Here is a 21,095-nt window from a genome sequence, read left to right on the forward strand (position 1 = left end):
GTATGTAGGAGAGTTGCTTTGTTTAGCGGGGAATGGTGGGGAGAGAGTGGGTACCCCTTCTAAAGCGAGGAGAGCTAATAGGCCTGCCCTTGTCTAACGCACTGTGAAACTTCTCCGTCGGTAAACAGTGTAAAACTTGTCTTTCAATGGCTAATTTAGTTTTTCAAAAAATCTTCCACATTTTTAGGTATATTTGTTTCTTCTTGGTCTCAAATTAGTCATAGAACTTTTATTTAGCGCGCTACAAGGCCTAACTTTCAATATAATTATGACCAACAAAATTACAAGTATTTATAATTTTTATGAAAACTTTTTTTTATAATTTTGAGAAACCGAGTTTGTAGCGTGCTTCAGTATAATCAATAGAGTAAATTTAATCTCTACAAAAAAGTTCATATTCCTAATAGTTTGGAAGATAAATTTGAATAAGTGTTTGAGTCGCTCAATGCATCCCCTTAATTGTACTAAATTAAAAACGTCCCAGATGTTTCATGGTCAGGATATTAATTTATATTTTTTATTTATAAAAATATTCATTCTATCACCACTTCCTAGCATATAGATATTCCATATCTGCAACAATATAGATATTGGAATAGCCCTAAATATACCGAAAACTCTGCTTGCTGTTTATGCAATTTTGGGGAAATGTGTTTTTTAAGAGTTAAAATATAAGATATTTAGCCATTTTTTTTAAGGCTGGAGACTAACATCATTTCCTCAAATCCAAAATTTTTTACGAATTACTGAGATTTTAATGATATAATTTGTATCTTTTATTTAACTTACCGTGTGATGATAATATTCGATAGCATCTGTGTGTGCGTCCTTGTCTCATTTTTATAAGATAAATTTTAATACCTGAAACATCAAAAAAAGCCACAAAGTATTCACAGTTTTGAGTTCGAATCATGTATATCATCTATCTTTAGTAAATTTAGACTTATCTAAAAATTGAAGATTCTCTTTGATTTTTAACCTTCTTTTTCACTTTCGATGCACATATCGGCGTTCAAACAGTTTTCACTATTGTCCAAGATAACTATTCATATATTTGGTCACTTTAGACAATTTAATAATTAATTTATTATTTAACATATGATTTTATTACATTCACTTTAAAGATCAATCACATATCCCGACGAATAAATGTGCTTAAAATTTCTATCGTTGGCTTAATTTGTAGCTACTGAAGCGTAATGACGAGAAAATGGAGGAAAGAGACAAACTAAACACAGAGATGTTAACTTGTGGGAATTCGGTATCCCCACCACGCCACCAATAGCTAGCACGCACACAGTGCCAGCGGTACATCGGTGAGCCAACCCCACTACTGTCGCCGCTCGCTGGTCACGCACACAGCTACATCGATACGTGCGTGTCTCGGCTTTCGCCGTTGAAGTTCGGTTAGCTCCGGTGAGGTATGAGTACGAGAGGGATGAATATACTTTTCTCGGACCTCTTTTTCGCTCTCTATTTCTCCCAAGTTTAGCCAACGACCCGCGTCAAACTCCTTTTCCACGGTATCGGCCGGCTCGATGCAATGGGAAAATAAATTTACTTTTTGACAATTATAATTCATGAAAATTTTTAAATGTTATTACAATTTAACAATTATTCTGAAAATGGTAAAAAATTATAATGAAAAAAAATTAAAAGTAACAAATAAATAATATGGTCCGTGACAGTAATTGAAAGAAAAAATCCTTGTTATATTGCACAAAATGATCACTGAAGTGTGACATTTAAAATTCATAAAATAAAAAAAAATATACGAATATACATTAAAGATTGATTAATTTGAAAAAATGGTTAAAAATGAGGTAAAAACTCGACCATTCTCTTACAATATCACTGCACCGATAGCAATTCGGATTTGCAAATATGACCAAATTCATTAATATGTACTATGAAATGCAAAAATCTGACCTAATTTTTATGTTGAGAGCCTAATAACAGAAAATGTGGGGCTTCTCGGAAATTTCTTCGGTTATTTTCCAGTATGGAACACCTAAGCGATCTGAAATATCCTAAAATATATGCAAAAATAATAATAGGAAATAAAAATAGGACTTAATATATCACAATGTGAAATAATGTGAAGAAATAGCTCAAACCAACTATTTTAAAACATTTTTTATGCAAAATTTGAGTGTGGAAGGTACTTCCGCCTTGAAACTTTTGCAAATTCATATATAATTGTTGATAACTAAATAATTATTGCTCCAGAATGTACTTAAAATAAAAGTTTATTGAAATTGAGTTTTACGCTATGATATTGATAAATCTGACTTTATCTCTACATTGAGAAGCAAATAACTCAATTTCTCATGCTTCTCGGATGTTTCTTCGGCTATAATCTGGTATAATATGTCCGATTGAACACAAATAGATGCTATTAATTATCAATAACTTATGTGGGAATCAAAATTGGGGATTCTAAGCTATGCTACAAAATAATGACTAGAAATGGCTAAAATTGTCTAATTTCAAATTGATTTTCTACAAAATTGGAGTATCGTAGGCGCTTTCGGTTTGAATTTTTTGCAATTTCAGTTATGTCCGAAGAATCATCCGAGAAATACGAGAAATTCAGTTATTTGCCTCTGAATATTTGCATAAAGTCAGATTTTTCAATATCATAGGGTAAAACTCAATTTCAATAAACTCACCATTTTAGAGCTTTCAGAATTTCGGGCAACTTCAGCTTTAGAAGAAGAGCGACTACCGCTAACCAACCAACACATTTTTATATGTCATCCGTGTAAAGTGATGTAGCGTTTACCAAAAACTCGAAGCAAATCAAAATCCTTTTCCTCATTTAGTTTTTAATTTTTATAAAATGCTTATATGTAGCCATTAATTAATAAGATTTGGTAATAAATACATAAAATGCGTTCTTATTATATCAAATAATAAGTTGAGGTACAATAAATTCAATGTTTTTATATTAATCTGCTAACAAATACATTTTTTGTATTTATTTTTGAGTCCAATAAGTTAATGGTTATTAAAAAAAAAATTCCTTGTAATGAAAAAAAATGAAAAAATTTTAAGGTTCGCCAAGACTCGAACCCGAGCCTGCCGCGTACCAACCGGCTGCCTTACCATCTGCGCTACAGTGCTCACTTGGTATACCAAAAGCAAAACAGCCTTTTAAAGACTGGCTACAATTCTTTCATTAACTCGTCATAAATGATTAAGAAATAGCTGCCATAATAAATACACTTATTTACACAGCATTATTACACTAAATTTATTATGTTTTTAATTTGAAGCATACATTTTGCATGAAGATATGATAGTTTAACGGTAACCATGCAGTACACTAAATACAAAGCTATTCATATGCTACATTGTCGTAAATTCACCCTAATTAAGGTTCCATTTGACAAAAATCATATTTTAACTAACTTGGATTCTAGCTAATTAAATACCATACAAAAAATATTTAAACTTATTTTCGATTAAAATAGCCGGATTCAAAATATTAAATTAAATAAGTTAAAATTGCAAAATTTGTATTCCTTTTTCCTGAATAACTTTTTAACCCATTTCGCTACAAAAAATATTGTCCAATAATAGTTGCAGAGAATATTTTTCTAAGTTAAATAAAAAAATTGTTATTCTACGAAGTACAGGAGTCGAACTATTTTTGGTTACCCCTTTTTCACCCCTCCCCCCCAATTAGCAAACCCCTTAGGAGTTTGAATTTTGCAAATTTTCGCTCCTTAGGATTTACCACTTAAAAAAAAAATTTACGACTTTTTGGTAATTATTTTTATTGATTTGACTGGACTACACTTGCCGTGCTGGCTGAAAAGGATTTTGCCACTCTTCCTTGGCTAAGAGACAGTCAAGATTGGGGGAGAGTGAGAGGGTCGAGAAAACTATACTGCTCTCTCTCGCTCTGCAGTTGTGTCGAATCCGACCGAGACCCAGCGAAGGCAGCCGAGACACGCACGTATCGCTGCAATGGTGTGCGTGACTAGGGAGTTGCGCATGAGTAGGGATGTCTCACTGATGCTACCGGCTTACCGTGTGTTAGTATGACTACGGTCGCGTGGTTGGGAGAGAAATCCGGCACGATCTAACAGCACTGGTTATACGTACAGACACCGCAGACATGGCGTTCTACTTTACTATAATTTCTGCATACACATAATATACAAAAACGTTGCGGAAAGTATACTGAATTAGAGTGCTATATGTAACAGTGTCTGTACGCCAAGTTAGTATACAGGCAATACCAGAAATGACGTTCTATACTTTAGTACACCTTTCGCATATACACACTGAGCGGAAAATCAGTTGCATGTAATGAACGCATTTATTGGGATTTGCGTTTATTTGAATTTAATAATTTTCATTATAAGAATCAACAAATATTAACACATTTCAAGCGGAGTGGGTATTAGTACCCGTTTCACGGACTGGTACTCATACCCAGTTACTTAATGAATTTAAACATATTTAAAATGAAATTAATAGAAAGCAATTATTTGGTATATAAGATAAGACTATATACTTTGTTGCCTACTTAAAAGTTTTAAATGAAAACTTTTTTTAAATACTTAAAACCTCTTTTGCCCGCTACACATCCTAGTCACGGTTGTTAGGCTACCCGCTCAAAATGTGTTAATCTAAAATACAAAAATTTGTTTAAATAAAATATTTGATATAATTAAAGTAAAAAAATATTTTATTCATTTAAATATTTATTTATTTGGTTGAATCAAAATAATTATTAGTATTGCGAAAATATATAAATAATAAATATTAGAATTAAATTAACCCGTCAATGGGCGCGTAGGGTGTCCAAAGCACCCCAAGAATAAAAATCTATAGATAACTTGGCGAAAAATTTGTGCAGTCACTTACAAGTATTAGCGTTTAATTAATATAAATAACTTAAAAACATGTAACTGCTATCGTATAGCAAGGGAAAGTCACATAGATGATATTTATTGAAAAATAAATCTGATTTCGTAAATAATTTACGTCTAATAACGGAAAACAAATGGAGTGTTCGTGGCACTCCACGCGCCTATCTACGTAAAAAAAAGCACACGCCTATTGGCAAGTTAATCAATTTGTCTTTATTTCAAATAATTGTGTCATTGAATGAAATAAATGTTTTCTCTTTGATTAGAAGTTAAAAGTAATGTTTCATTCAATTTCAGATTAACATTCATTTATTAGAAAAGAAAAATTATTTCGTTACAAATTAGTTTTGTTAAAGTTGGTAAATAATATATTTCTTACATATTAACACATATTTATTTCGATTTATGAAATTAAATACTTCAATGAAATAGCTGAAAAGCATTGTGTCGTAAATTTCTGAATTCAGTAATACATTTTGTTTTTTCCATCAAAATAACAATTGTAGAGTTTAATTATTTTCAGTTTCACATTAAATGGAATTTTGTATTCAATGCAAGACGATATTTATGCTTAATCAATAAACATCGATGTATTCTATTAAAACAGATTGTGCATTTATTTGAAATTAATATATGTTTAATTAAAACGAAAGGCTTAACTGTTTTAAAACATCACATTGAATGCATACAGACTTATATTCATTCCATGAGCATTAATATTTGTTTAAATCGAAATCTTTTTTAAATTACTTTCTAATTTCTAAATCAGCAACACCGTTTTTCAATTTAATCAACATTCTTCTTGATTTAAATGATTCTCTCATTAATATAAAATATTTCATTATATGTTTAAAATAATTTCTCATTTTTATTGAACAAATTTTAATTTAAAATTATATAAAAAATTACTTTTATCCTGTAATCAAGTATTTTGTCAAATAGAAAAATTTATATAGAGCAAAGAAAAAGAATGTAACCATCAAATATCTTGGAAACTATGCATTCTAGTAAAAATACTTCAGATAAAAGCTGTATGGTTTCAAAGGGTCTATCAGTCAGTTTTATAAGTATATAACCTTAAATTGCGTTGTGCAGGCCACTTCAAGATCACATTTATTTTTCAACGATTTACCCTATTTTTATTACATATTCGTTTAGCATATTTCAAGAGTTTTTAAAAATACTAATAAAAGCATCATTCAATCCAGTCATTCCTTACATATTCCAATGTAAAACTGCATTTTGCATTTTCCCGAATAGTGCTCACCTGCTTATAACTTCAAATCGAAATATCTAATAAACGACTGGATTAAATAATGCTTTTACATAGTGTTTTCGATCTTAAGATATCCTATCAAATTACGTAATAAAAGATAGGGCATACCATTAAAAAAATATAAAGTTATCTTCACGTGACCTTCAATATTCTAACCAAAGTTAAACCTTTTATATCTTTAGATAGATTTTTAAAAAAACTTTTTAAAAGCTCTACTTATTATTTTCGTACAATTCATGTTTCGAGATATTCAATAAATGCTTCAAATTTATTTTCAACCTATTTCATTTCTTATTTGACCGACGGGTGACAATTATTTTGAATCTGTTTCTCACTCCTTAGTTAATGCTTCAATGGTTAAAGGAAGAGCAAGTACGTTTTAGTGCCGCTGGTTAGTTTGTATTCAGTGGGGGGAAACTTTGATTATTGAGTTAATTTATTTGAATTTAGTGAATATAATATAATAGAATCAAGCAAATAATATTCAAAACAGCAGATCCAATATAGCGGCCAACAATTTAAAAATTAGTTGGATTTTAAAAAATTTAGGTTCTGCAGGGTTCTTATGACATTGAAGTTAGCCACAACTTTGCAGCCACCAATTTGGGCAAAATAAGAAAACACATAAATTGAATGAAAAAAATGTTCTAACAATTATAAATTAATATTAACCACTGCAGTTATTATAAATAACCTTTGTTTAACCAAATAGACAAACAAATTTTAGTTGAAAGTTTCTTAAACGAGAAAATAAAAAAATTACTTTTATCAAGTAACACGGTAGTGTTACGCGGCAAGTAATTAAAAAAATACGAGCCGCGCGACACTACTTACTTTTACGCGAAGATTGAACCAAACTATACCACTCGATTCTTCCGATGGATATATTTTCCAATCGGTTCATTTAATGAAAATTTTAATGAAACTTTCATTATATAAATCGATTATAAGCTTTCGAATGAGACTACAAACGTCTAAATCGGTACACTCAATGCTGAGATATCAAGATTGAGCAATTACGATCAGCTATTTTAGTTTCAGCTTTTCTTCTTCTTCCGACCGAAAACTGTTGTCTCGCTCGGAAGTCTCACTCTTTCACAATAGAAGCCTATCAACGACATCTTCTGTCCTTCTCCACCACTCTTCCGATATAGTCCGAATGTGTCGTGCTAGAGGTGTGAAACAAATTCCAATATGGCCGCAACGCAGGCGCGACGTATATGTAGTATCCATCGAAGTGTTCGTTTTGTTAGTATGATTCGCACGTGAGTTTTCCACGTGAATTCATAGTTAAAATTTGGATGCATCAATTATATAGCAGTGATCCAGAAAACAATTAGATAAGTATTGTTTGTTAGAACAAATATTTAAATATTTGAGCAATGGTACTTTGTGATTTCTTTGTTTTATTGGTTACAGAAAATAGAGTGACTAATAGAAAACCATGCGTTTATAAACGTTGATCACATTCCAATTAATAAAGTAATTGGTTACAAAATGATGCCAAAACAAGGAAAATAGTTGTGGTATAGTCTATAACCCTTAATACGCAGATTATTTAGTTTAGTTTCAATGCATCTTGAAGAACAAATTAAAAGTTAAATAACATTTTTCAATATCTGATTTTTATTTACTCAGTTTTAATATTAAATGTGTTTATCAATATTATTATTATAGTATGTGTTTTCAAAATTACAGATTGTATTAGCAAAATGCAGAAAGCAGATGAACGAATGGCAGATCGAACAGATTACATATATAAAGGTATGCAGAAACAAGAATTAAACATACATTGATCTTTTGTGACTTATAATTTTAATGAGGTTAGAAGGTTGTATTAATAAATATATCTTCTTTCATCATTTAAATTTGCCATAACTTGGTTTGTACGTATGTTTAAAAATTGAATCTAGATATTTTTATATATTTATATACGCAGTTGTATACCAGCATATACTTCAAGCATACTCAGGTTATTTAAATCAGATATAATGGATTACGATGGACAAATTAGAAAGTAAATAACATTTAACAATTAATATTTAGATTTAATTCAGTCTTAGTCTTTCTGTTATATATGTTAGTGAATATTATTATTGTTTCCTAAATAGCAGATTGTTTTGGAAATATGCAAGAAATAGTTGGAATAATCGAAGATCAATGAGAATGATAAATATATATAGGTAGACATAAAGAATAATTTGACATACAGTAACTGTTTGTGACTAATTTCAATGAGGTTAGAAGGTTGTATTAACAAAATAAATCTTCTTTCATCATTTAAATTGGCCATAACTTGGTTTGTACGTATGTTTAAAAAATGAATCTATATATATAAGTACTTTTATATACTTATATGCAGTCATATACCATTAATATTTTAAACTATTGTTATTATATTCTTATAAAATGATTGGCAGGTAATATATTCTTCAAAACTGCAACAACAAGTATCGGAATGGGAAAATAAAATAGAAGTTATCAAATTGTATCCAGGAGCTGCCCCAGTAGCAAGATTGGTCGAGATGATGTCATTATGACCAGAAATCCAGTCATTTTTACATCATTTGAGCCAATTTTGGTAACGGGATGATTATGTAGAGTATGAGCCATTTATGGATATTAGAAAATCATTCAATTAGACAATGCTATGGAGGATGATAAATATAGATTTTGATTAAAAAGAGGCCTGGTATTTTACACTCCGTAAGATCTATAAAATTGTAAGACAAAAATATTAAAATATATAAATACATATTATTCATGTTTTTACAGATATATTTTTTTGTATTAATTTCAGATTATGTTGGAGAATTCTGTTTGGTATATAGTGATACATGGTGCTTATCAATAAACTCTAATACAATAATATTGAGATACTTATTTCAATTTAATTTGTGACCTGCAGGTAGTGGAAATTTAAATATTATCACATTTTCGGTTCATAGCCTCTTGTATTCTTATTATATTCTTATAAAATGATTGCCAGGCAATATATTCTTAAATAATGCAACAACAAGCATCCGAATGGAAAAAAAGAGTAGAAATAATTTGTATCCAGCAGCTGTATGTTGAGTATGAGCCATTTGTGGATATTATAAAATTATTCAATTATATTATGTTTGAGATGAGCTTTATGTAGCAAAGCAACAATTAAAAGGAAAATTATATTGTATAATACGTACATATCCAATTTTAATTCAAACCAATTTTCTCTTAAGTAGCATTATTTATATAATAAATTTGTCTTATTTACAGGATATGTCAGAAAGAAGGAGCATCTAGAATAGTGGAAAATTGGGTAAACTCTCAAATATTTGCATAAAGGTATGCAGAAAAAAATTTTAACATACGTAAACTGTTGGTGCCTATAATTATTGAAGATACAAGGATTAAGTAATAAATAGATCTTTCATCATTTAAAATTGTCATTATTTGTTGTGTATGTATATTTAAATAGTCAGCTTGGGTACTATTATGTTTGAGATGAAGTTTCAGTAGCAAAGTAACAATTGAAAGGAAAATTATATTGTATTATACGTATCCAATTTTAATTCAAACCAATTTTCTCTTAAATAGCATTTTTTTATATTATAAATTTATCTTATTTACAGGTTATCGTAGAAAGAAGAAGGAGCATCTACAATGGTGGAAAATTGACTAAGCTGTCACATATTTGCGTAAAGATAAGCATATAAAACATTATAATTTACGAAAATTTTTGGTGACTAATTTTAATGAGGATAGAAGGTTGTAGTAAGAAGTAGAACTTTCATCATCTAAATTTGTCATTAATTGCTGTATATGTAAATGTTATTGATTAATACATAAGAGGAATAATGAAACGTGATTATATTTCTTCATACGCAAATGCAGTTATACAATGCATTGTAAATTGTTATTAAATTAGAAGTGTACTATTTCGTATAGGAGCAGACAATGCTCTAAAATCTTTTATTTTTGCTTACAAAAACTTGATAAATCTTTAGAGAATATTGATATTAGACAATATGCTGAAATCCAATTTGTTGTAAAGCGGCAGTATGATGCTGGTGATTTAATCACTGCTCTGTGTGATAAATTAAGTTGCTTGAATCGCGTTGTGCAACATTATCTAACAAAACGGACAAATGTAGTACTTCATGTTGTCATACAGATATTACCCAATCTTATAATAATATTTTATTATTTACGCTATTTGATGGTATGAAGAGTTTGTTAATTCCCAAAAAATTATGCAAAAGTAATTCTTGGAGCACATGAAAGAAATAATTCAGAGCAACTTCCCTAAGTGGAAAAAAACTATTGAATTCTTTGTGCAGTAATTGCTTGAGCTCTTTAGAACTTCAGCAAAAAACTGCTAGTATAGTTACTAAAAAAGTTCTGATTGTTAAATTATCATTATATAATACCAAAACTGAAAATATAGAATACGTTAAAGATTGGATTGTTCTTAAAAACTGAAACATTAAAGGTATACCTATTGAGAAATTAGCAATGGTTGATAAAGTTTATAAAGCAAATTGTGCGATTTTCCATGACGGCAAGGATGCTGCAACTGGTCATTATACGTCTATGATACGTAAGGATAAATCATGGATATATGCGAACGATCATATCGTTCAAAAGAAAACATGGCCTAGAAATTCAAAAGGCACGTTTATCATATTCTTTGAGGAAATTTAATTAATTCAATATTACGTTATTCGTATCTCTAACGGCTGCTTTTATAAATGTTGAAAGTTGTTATCATGGGTAAAAACATCTTAACATGTTCAACAATATTAGCACCACGGCTGCGTTTAAAACGCCATTTCACTAAATATTGGCCGCAATTATAGCCCCTTCGGCTGCAATAATCTAGTGAGTAAACTATTTAAAAATGATATGATTTCCACAATGCGTTTCTATCATTATTAAATCATTTTCTCACTGAGTATCGCACAGTTTCAAATAAAATCTCGTAATACAAATTTTTTGTGTAGAAAATTATTGTATCTTTCTTCATCAAAACTATTTATAACGAGTTGATATGTATTTCTTCAATATATTATTTAAAATGTTGTACTTTTCCTTTTTTAATAATGTTAAATAAAATTGATTATTGTTAACTATATAATTATTTATATATTTCAATTTATATTCCCGTCCATTAAAATTTAATTATTAGAATACACATTCTTTCTTTAAGAGTTTCACTACATTTTGTATTATTTGCATAAAGAAATTCTTAAGATGTATCCTTGTCACATTACAAAAAGCTCTGAGATCCCCCAAAAAAACACTTTCGTGTAAAAAAAAGACGGCAAGTAATTGAAAGTGATTCCACTGAACAAAATAACCTATAAGACCAAACATTTTTTAAACTCAAATGTTACTTTAAAAATTTCAAGGTAAATATATTTCCACACATCAAACATCAATACTTTTACAATAAAAAATAATACATTAAAAACAAAATATTGCAGAAAAAGAATTTTAGACAAAAATATCTGAAAAAATACTTTACAGTTAAATATTTCAGAAAAGGAAGTAGTTCTTCTAGTTGCTTAATAAATATATCTGGCAACATAAAGCATGAAGATCAAATAAATTAGGCAAGTAAGTCAATCAATCGGCAACATAAAGTATTGAGATCACATAAATTCAGGCAAGTAAATGAATGAATAATTAATTATTATATAATTTTTGTATACGTACATAGTGGGAAGTTGAATCGTGTGTGGTTTCAACTACAGTGTAGTATATCATTTTCCAAGTTAAATTACAGAGTGAAGCTAGCTGAACCACCCACGATTCAATTTCCTACTGTGTACTACTTGCCCGGACGGGCCGAAAAGTGTAAAGTATATTTGAGTCTTCATCAGTTGCACTTTGAACTATCATCTACAGTACACATTTGGCCCGTTCGGGCAAGTAGTACACAGTAGGAAATTGAATCGTGGGTGGTTCAGCTAGCTTCACTCTGTAATTTAACTTGGAAAATGATATACTACACTGTAGTTGAAACCACACACGATTCAACTTCCCACTGTGTACGTATACAAAAATTATATAATAATTAATTATTCATTCATTTACTTGCCTGAATTTATGTGATCTCAATACTTTATGTTGTCGATTGATTGACTTACTTGCCTAATTTATTTGATCTTCATGCTTTATGTTGCCAGATATATTTATTAAACAACTAGAAGAACTACTTCCTTTTCTGAAATATTTAACTGTAAAGTATTTTTTCAGATATTTTTGTCTAAAATTCTTTTTCTGCAATATTTCGTTTTTAATGTATTATTTTTTATTGTAAAAGTATTGATGTTTGATGTGTGGAAATATATTTACCTAGAAATTTTTAAAGTAACATTTGAGTTTAAAAAATGTTTGGTCTTATAGGTTATTTTTTTCAGTGGAATCACTTTCAATTACTTGCCGTCTTTTTTTTGCACGAAATTGTTTTTTTGGGGGTTGGTCTGACAAAAAGCACCAAATAAATATTTATAATAGTACATATTTTTTACGAATATTAAATATTATTGACAATTCAATACCTGTATATTTATTGGTATTATATACAATTTGTTAATAACAACCATCATGAAGCTTTGTGCTAGAAATGAAGAAATTATTAAAAATGGACAATGGTTGGAGGATGAGCACATGGATCATTTTTTTCATATATTAAAATCGTGCTCTAATTATAATCCTCAAAGTACAAACTATTAGTTCAGATTCCTAATAATATTGAAAGTGTACCAAAAACTGTAAAACATTCAAATATTACACAGCTGTGATGATTTTAAATCTAACCAAGGTGGTAATTGGGTTTGCCCTTATTATGATGGTAAATCAATATATATTTATGATTCATTGAATAGAAAAAGATTGCATACCCATCATGAAAAATTTCTTAAAAGACTGTTCCCGTTTTATAATTTTGACAATGGATCAGTTATATTTCCATTAGTGCAATCGCAAAAAAAAACGGAAATGATTGTGGAGTATTTGCTATAGCATTCGCAATATCTCTGTTATACAATATTAAACCTAATGATGTTTTATATGATCAAAAGTTAATGCGTCCACATTTAATACAGGTTTAAAATCGAACCGCTTAGACCATTTTCCAATTATTCAAAAACAAAATGAAAAAGTTAAAATTGTTACTTTTGGTGTATTATAAAATCGTCATAAGGCAGCTTCTCGAAAAAGAGAATTAAGGAAAAAAGAAAGTGAAGAAGAACGTGTAGAGCGGTTGAAAAAAGCTTCTACTTATATTAAAGAAAAGTGGAAAAATGATACAGAAAACAAAACTATTAATGATAATAAGAATTTTTGTAACGATAAAAGTAATATGCAACTAAGTTTAAACATTGATACAGATCATAATATTTTATTAATTAGTAAAGATGAAATACCGGTTCAAGGAAGAGAAACGAGCAATATTTATAAAAGTGAGGAAGAACCCAGTATTACATATTTATAGGATAATAAAAATAAGAAAGTTGTTAAATAAATGATATGTATAAAAATAGCAATAACACAGATATCGATGTACAAAAAGAATCAAATTATTTCAGTTTAAATACCGAAAATACACATTCTGCAGCTAAAAAACATGTTTCATCAAACATTTGTGAATACGAAATTTCCTCAAATCCGAAACGGTTTAAATTTAATAATTATTCATTGAATGATTATGATAGACAAACTAATATGTCAATAAAAAAAAGAATATATTATGATTTAAATAAAAAAGATATTTTAAGAAAACGTAAAAGGTTTTTAGGATTTAAATAAAGAAGCCAACTTAAAAAAGAGCAAAATTGCTTATGAATCAAATAAAGAAGCTAACTTAAAAAAATAGAAAATATCGTATGAAATAAACAGAGAAGATAGACTAAAGAAAAAGAAATTATCATATAATATTAATAGAGAGGTTATAGTAGAAAAGAAAAAAAAAATTATGAATTAAATAGTGATAGTATACTGAAAAAACAGAAAATATACTACAAAACTAACAAATCAGTAAAAATTTGAGCTGCAAAGAAAATTATTAATAAATACAGACGTATTAATAGACAAAACAATAATATTGCTTTAAAATTTACTACAGAAAGGTGTATACAAAATTTAGCAAAGTTCTCGGCATTTCTTCAATAACAGAAAGTAGAATGGAAGCCGAATGCATAATAAAATGGTGTTTATATATTAGAAATTCGTACATTACGAGCATTAAAAAAATTTTTAAAGAAATAAAACAAAAGGCCGAAGATTCTGTAACTCGGTTTAAACAATGTATTTCTATAGGTATAATGGATAAAGTTAATTATTTATGTGGATTGTCAAAACATATTGCTTCCTCCGAACAATATTTTTATGAAACTTCTTACTATTCAATGAGTGAAATTACTGAGGCAAATTTAGATGATTCTATAAGTACAGGAGAAGATTTTTCTGTAACTAGAACAAAGGTAGAAAGAAGTATTACTAAAATTGTCATGAATTCCGAGGGTAAATGTATTAATATCATGCCTTTATTGGAATCAAAAAATAAAACTAAGACATGGCGTTGTAATTTTCTTTGTAAAATTAAAGATGTTAATCTAATAAATGATTTACAAGAATTTTATAACAATTTATTATAGTGTACTTTAAAAAAGCTACATAAATTTATGGCAGATATAAATCATTGTTCTAATAAAGTAAATTATAACAAACTCGGTCATTCACATGGTTGTTATATAAATTATAAGCTTTGTAGATCAAAGCTTATAGCAACACAGATATTGTCTTCTCATTTTCCTGAAGTGAGGTAAATTAAAAGATTGCTATACGATTTGATAGCTTTAGATGCAAAACTTAATAATTTGGACAAAGCTTTGAATGAAAATGACGTCAATTTACTTCAAGAGATATCGAAGGAAGCTCAAGAAAATGCTGCAGCACATAGAGAGAAATTCACAGAAATTAATTTAAATGAAGACGACATAAAATGTCAATATTTTCTTGCCTTTAAAGCTTTTACAAAACGTTCTATCGATATACCTAAATGGCCTTGTATTTCTTGTGAAAAGTTATCTTTTGAGAGAAATGTAACGAGAATAAAAATTTGTAATAAAACGCATGGCTCAAAACTTTGGAGCAAGCTGCTACAGCATATAGATTTTAAAGAGAATGATACTGCTTATATTTGTTAATACTGTAAAAGTAAAATTCGCTTTAATATTATGTTACCTACGTGTATCATGAATAATTTAGATGCACGAAAAGTACCAGAAGAAATAGAAAACCTAAATGATTATGAACGAATTTTGATTCAAAGAGCTAAAGCATTTCAAACTGTTTTGCGAATGGGAACTGTTATGAATAAAAATATACCACACAGAGGTATGATTCCTAAAGTTAAAGGTAGGACATTGCATCTGCCTTTGCCACTGGAAGAAACATTTAAAAAAATCTATCCTTCGCATGTACCAATAAATGTAATTCATGAATTGTACATATTAGTAAGAGGAATTCCTACTAAATCGAACGTAGTGTGGGAAAATTTAGTGGATGTAAACAAAATATGGAACGCTTTATTATGGTTGAAGGAGATAATAATCCTTTATATTCAGAAATAGTACTACCTATGTCCTTTGATGGCTTGCTATTACAGTCTAATTTAAAAGAAACTGAATTCCAAATAGATAATGACTTGAGAGAAGATGATGAAATATTTGAAGAAATAAATGATAAAGAAAAAGAAAACAATGCTTTAGTGACACAAAAGTCTCAATCTGATTCATATTATGATCAGTATACAATTTATCCAATGTAGGAAAGTAGAATTGATAAACCGGCAACTGAGCTATATCAAATGCTGAAGGTTCATGATCGTCCTTTGGACTATAATTATAAACAATTAGATGTAATGTGCTTTCCAGATTTATTTCCGTATGGAATTAATGGACAACATGAAAACCGAAGTGTTCGTCTTAGTGATTTCGAATTTATTAAATCAAGGCTTATGTCTAAACATTCACGGTTTCGTTTAAATATACAGTACTTATTTAGTACACGACAGTAACATACGAAACATTAATGCTGGTATATTTCATAAATTAAATATCACGAATCCTCGTGAAAAGTATACGGCTTCTAGTTATTTAGAAAAGTTGTCTAAACATCAACTGGAAACTAATTTAAACACTATTTTTGGTAGGTTACGTAATACGCCGCAATTTTGGATTAGACCAAGATGCATGTTGAAATGTATGATTCACAACTACGGACCTGCCACATGGTTTTTGACACTTAGTCCGAGCGAGTGGCTTTGGTCAAACATGATTGAATATCTTCGCGAAATAAATAGTCCCAAATCGAAAACCATGTCAATAAATGAGCTTATTGCTTCTGATTCTGTATCAGTATCTAGATTTATTAAAAATAAATTTCAAGCAATAATTGATTTTATAACTTCACCTAACAATCCTATTGGAGGAGTCTCGCATTACTTTATACGTAGAGAATACAAAGGTAGAGGTACTCAACATTTTCATATGTTAATTTGGATAAAAGATGCTCCAATAATTAATGTATCTTCTAATGAAGATGTAGCAGCTTTCATTTTAAAGTATATTACTTGCAGAATGCCTTCCAAAAATATTTCCCCTGAATTATACAGACGCGTTGATAAGCACCAACGACACAAGCATAACAGTTATTGTTTACGTGCTAAAAAGACTAAAATACGACTAGTCAAATTTGCAGATTTGGTTTTTCTCGACCAATAATAGATACTTTATTAATCAGAGACGTCGCTGTATATCCATGGGGCGTAGAAAAAAATTGAAAACAAAGAATAGACTTTATGACTTACCAGGATCACAAGAAGAAGTTAACATTAATGATTATAATCCCGCAATTCTTTGTGCATGGAAAGGAAATATGGATATACAATTCGTTGGAGAAAAATCGACTTTATTAACGTGGTACACTACTAAATATGTATCTAAGTTAGAAAAAAGTAATATAACAGATACACTGTACGTCATAAATTCTACTAAATTTATACGTAGTAATTTATGGAATATTGGAATGCGAATGTTAAATCATAGGGAGTGCGGTGCATTAGAAGCTGCAGATTGCTTGTTAGGAATTCCCTTATTTATAACGGATCCAAAAACTACTATTCAATGGGTAGATGTTAATATGATAAATAGTAGAAAATTAAAAAGTCGTAAAGAAATTGAAGCTTTAAGCCTCGATTCTACGGATATATTTTGTCACTCCATGCTAGATTATTATATATTATCCAACCAGGCCTAAGAATCTTGAATCCACATGCCTGTATGATTTTGTAAAATGGTATGATACTGTGAAACAGGAACCTATTAGAAAAGTGGAGCATTTCAAAACAAAAGATAATTTATATCTGAAAAAACGTTCAATTGGTTGCTTAGTTAATCATTATCATTATAATATACAAACGCAACCAGAAGCATATTTCTATGCATTACTATTATTGTTTAAACCTTGGCGAAATACTGATGAATTGAAGTGTGGATGCGATACATAAGCAGAAGTATTCGTGTCAGTACAGTCAGAACTTATGGACGGACTAAAATATCATGAACGTATTTTAGAAATTCAAAAAGGAATGGATTATATGAAAGAGTTAATTAATAAAAATATTGAAGAAAGTAATGAAGGTGATAAATATTCAAATGATTTGACATTAGAATGTGTACGTATAGAAGTAGAAGGTGCAATGAAAGACTTTCAAGATGTACAAAATAAGTATGAGGATTTAGATGTTTCACAAATGATATCAGAGTTGAACTCCGATCAAAAAAGAGTTTTTGATAAAGTGACAAAAGCTGTTTCTACCGGTCATGAAATTCTTAGAGTGTACGTTAGTGGTAAAAGTGGTACGGGTAAAAGTTTCTTGATAAAAACTATAAGATGTTGGATAAAAAAAAACATGAAAAAAGATGTCATTGTAAGTGCTCCTACGGGAATAGCAGCTTTTAACATTGATGGTCTAACGATTCACAGATTATTTCAACTGCCAGTGGAACATGGACGTACAGCTAAATATATAGAATTATCAGATGTAGCAATTAGAATTATTCGGGAAGAACTTAAAAATGTTACATTAATAATCATTGATGAAATATCTATGATTTCAAATATAACGCTAATGTATATACATCTTAGATTAGTGGAAATATTCAATACCAAGGATTTAGATAATGGTTGGTTTGGAGGAAAACACATATTATTCTTTGGAGATTTGTTACAATTGCCACCTATACGTGATAAACAACCTTTTATAAAGTTATCAAATATTGAAATTGAAATTACATAGGCACTTTAGGTTCTTATGATTTATGGACAAATTTATTTTCCTATGACGAATTGACAATTAATATGCGACAAAAAACCGACAATACTTATAAAGATATTTTATCGAGAATTAGAATAGGTATTGTACAATATTCGGAAATTCAGATTTTACTTTCAAAAAAGATAAATTTCAAAAGTATTAAAATTGAAGATCGAATGCAAGAATTATGCGATTTCATTTCTGTTTTATCCTCTGATACTGTTTGTTTACTACCAACCTGTAGTCAGTGCGATACTTTGAATGAAGCAATGTTAGACAGACTGATGACTGACGAAATACAACTGATTGCTCATGATGCAACAGATTGTCCAATGTATTTAAAGAAAAAAGTCTTACGAGTATTAAATTCTGAGGATGAAGACAGTTCTCGAACAGCTGGATTATCCAGAATAATACGAATTAAATTGGGAGCTCGTATAATGTTAAGAAGAAATATTGACATTACGTTAGGTCTTGTCAATGGAACGATAGCTACGGTTAAATCAGTAACACGATCCGTTGATAATAAGGACGATATTGAAAAAGTATAAATCATATTGTCCACCGGAGTAGAGTATACAATTGAACGTATAAGTGTAAAATTTGAGGTAATGGATACAGTTTACGTTATAAGAAAGCAATTTCCTATATGTCTCAGTTATGGCATGATAAGTACATAAAAGTCAAGGGCTAAGTTTACAAACTGCAGTTGTAGATGTAGGTAACTCTATCTTTACTTGTCGTTAAGCATACGTTGCTCTTTCACGAGTAGCAACATTAGAAGGACTGCACATTATTAATTATGATCCAGCTTCTGTGAAAGCTAGTAAATTAGCCATAATAGAGTACAACAGGCTTCGAAAACAGTTTAGACCTGAATTAAAGAATATAAGTATTTTTGAAGGAAATACTAGAAAAATGCTTGACACTATGTGGATGAATCCAAAGAATATTTAAGAATGTCAAATAATTGAAAGTGAAATACCTAAGAATTTAATGTGGAATGTTAGAGGCATTTTAAATAATAATAAAATTTATTCTTATGCAAATGCTACAATGCAATGTATGTTATATTATTCTTCCATTAGAAGTGCTATATTTAGCTTTGATGATAACGATGTTATAAGACGTTTTATAAATGTCTATCAGACTAACAAACGTATTATTACCCTTGATGAAGTTAGGCAATGCTTAGGAAATACGTATCTGAATAATCTTAAACAAGATGCTGGTAAATTTATTACAGATTTTTGCAGCAAATTTCATTTTATGAAGTCAAAAGTAGAAAATAACTTTACTACAACTTCACGGTGTGTTACATGTGATAACACAAAACTGCATCATTCTTCGAACTTTTCTATTTTACTTAATATTCCCGAAAAATCTAAAAAGTCATGATCTGACTGAATTAATAAAACAAAATTATTCAATATGGATTAAACAAAAATTACCTTGTCAACTTTGTAATGGCACGGAACATTTTAAAAAAGTTGAAATAATCACGACAAGTAAGGTGTTTATTATTCAGCTGGTACTTTTTAAACAAGTAAATGATCAATTTACAAAAATTCAGCAATGTGGAATTAAAAGTATTCCAACTACAAAATTGCGCATCAATGATAATGCTTATAAAATTCTTAGCGCAATCTTTCAAAATGGTACAACTATTGACGAAGGAAACTACATTTCTATGCTACGTCATAGTGGTCCTTCTTGGATAGTTGTAGATGATGAAAAGATTACCAATACGAATTGGCCTCGTAATGCAAGAAATATTTACATATTATTTATTGAAAAATGTAAATTAATTAAAACATGCATTTTAATTAATTATTTTTATATGTTGAAAGTATGTTTATTGATTATAAAAAATTTAATTAAATTTTTATTATAGTGAAACTGAAAATATTAAAAAAGTAGAATGGGCATTAATTATAAAGTTCATTTATGCAAAATGCATTACAAATATCAATAAATTCAATGTGTTGACTGTGATATTTTTTCAATATTAATATATATATTTTTATTAGTTAAGCAATGCTGTTACAAAACATGAGCAGTGTGGAAATTTTCTTTAAATTCTGTAGAATTTAAAAGAATAATTTAATTTTTTAAATATTATACTCTTACAAAACGTTATGAAATCCCCCAAAAAACAGACTTCGCCTGTAAAAAAAGGCGGCAAGTACATAAACCATCTAGCATAAATAATATAGTAAAATTATCCAATTAAAAAAAGTAGTGAAATCCAAATATTAGGCAAGTATATTTTATTACCTTAGCAAAAATTAAATTTTCGAAAAAAAAAAGGAACAAAAAAGTCACTTGCCGGGACCGTAATATTCATGAACAGTGAGAAATAGAATCGTCTGTGGTTCGGCTAACTTCACTCTGTATTTTAATATCAAATTTGCTACATTACGCTATACCTGAATCACACACGATTCAATTTCCCACTGTGCATGGACATTACGGGCCCGGCAAGTGACTTTTTTGTTCATTTTTTTCTTCGAAAATTTAACTTCTGCTAAGGTAATAAAATAAACTTGCCTAATATTTGGAT

The 21,095-nt window shown here is 29.2% G+C and overlaps 1 protein-coding gene and 1 long non-coding RNA gene across 4 annotated transcripts in view; one reads left to right on the forward strand and one right to left on the reverse strand.

Moving 5' to 3' along the window:
- The window catches only part of LOC136776455 (large ribosomal subunit protein mL45-like), a gene marked incomplete at its 3' end in the record, with an annotated part of 97,424 nt that overhangs the window by 68,351 nt on the left and 7,978 nt on the right, over positions 1-21,095 (reverse strand). The window lies entirely within an intron of this gene.
- LOC136776275 (uncharacterized) lies at positions 8,318-11,385 on the forward strand. Of its 3 annotated transcripts, none has more exons than XR_010823042.1 (4): positions 8,318-8,885; positions 8,963-9,343; positions 9,421-9,489; positions 9,777-11,385. It is a non-coding gene; the product is annotated as an uncharacterized lncRNA (long non-coding RNA). The 3 variants fall into 3 exon arrangements; XR_010823041.1 differs by having other exon boundaries at positions 8,963-9,070; positions 9,152-9,343; positions 9,421-11,385; XR_010823040.1 differs by having other exon boundaries at positions 9,421-11,385.

This window comes from Prorops nasuta, unplaced genomic scaffold, assembly GCF_024137725.1.
Source record: "Prorops nasuta isolate Cenicafe-Biocafe unplaced genomic scaffold, Cenicafe_Pnas_1.2 PNAS00009, whole genome shotgun sequence".
In the NCBI taxonomy this organism is placed as follows: domain Eukaryota; kingdom Metazoa; phylum Arthropoda; class Insecta; order Hymenoptera; family Bethylidae; genus Prorops; species Prorops nasuta.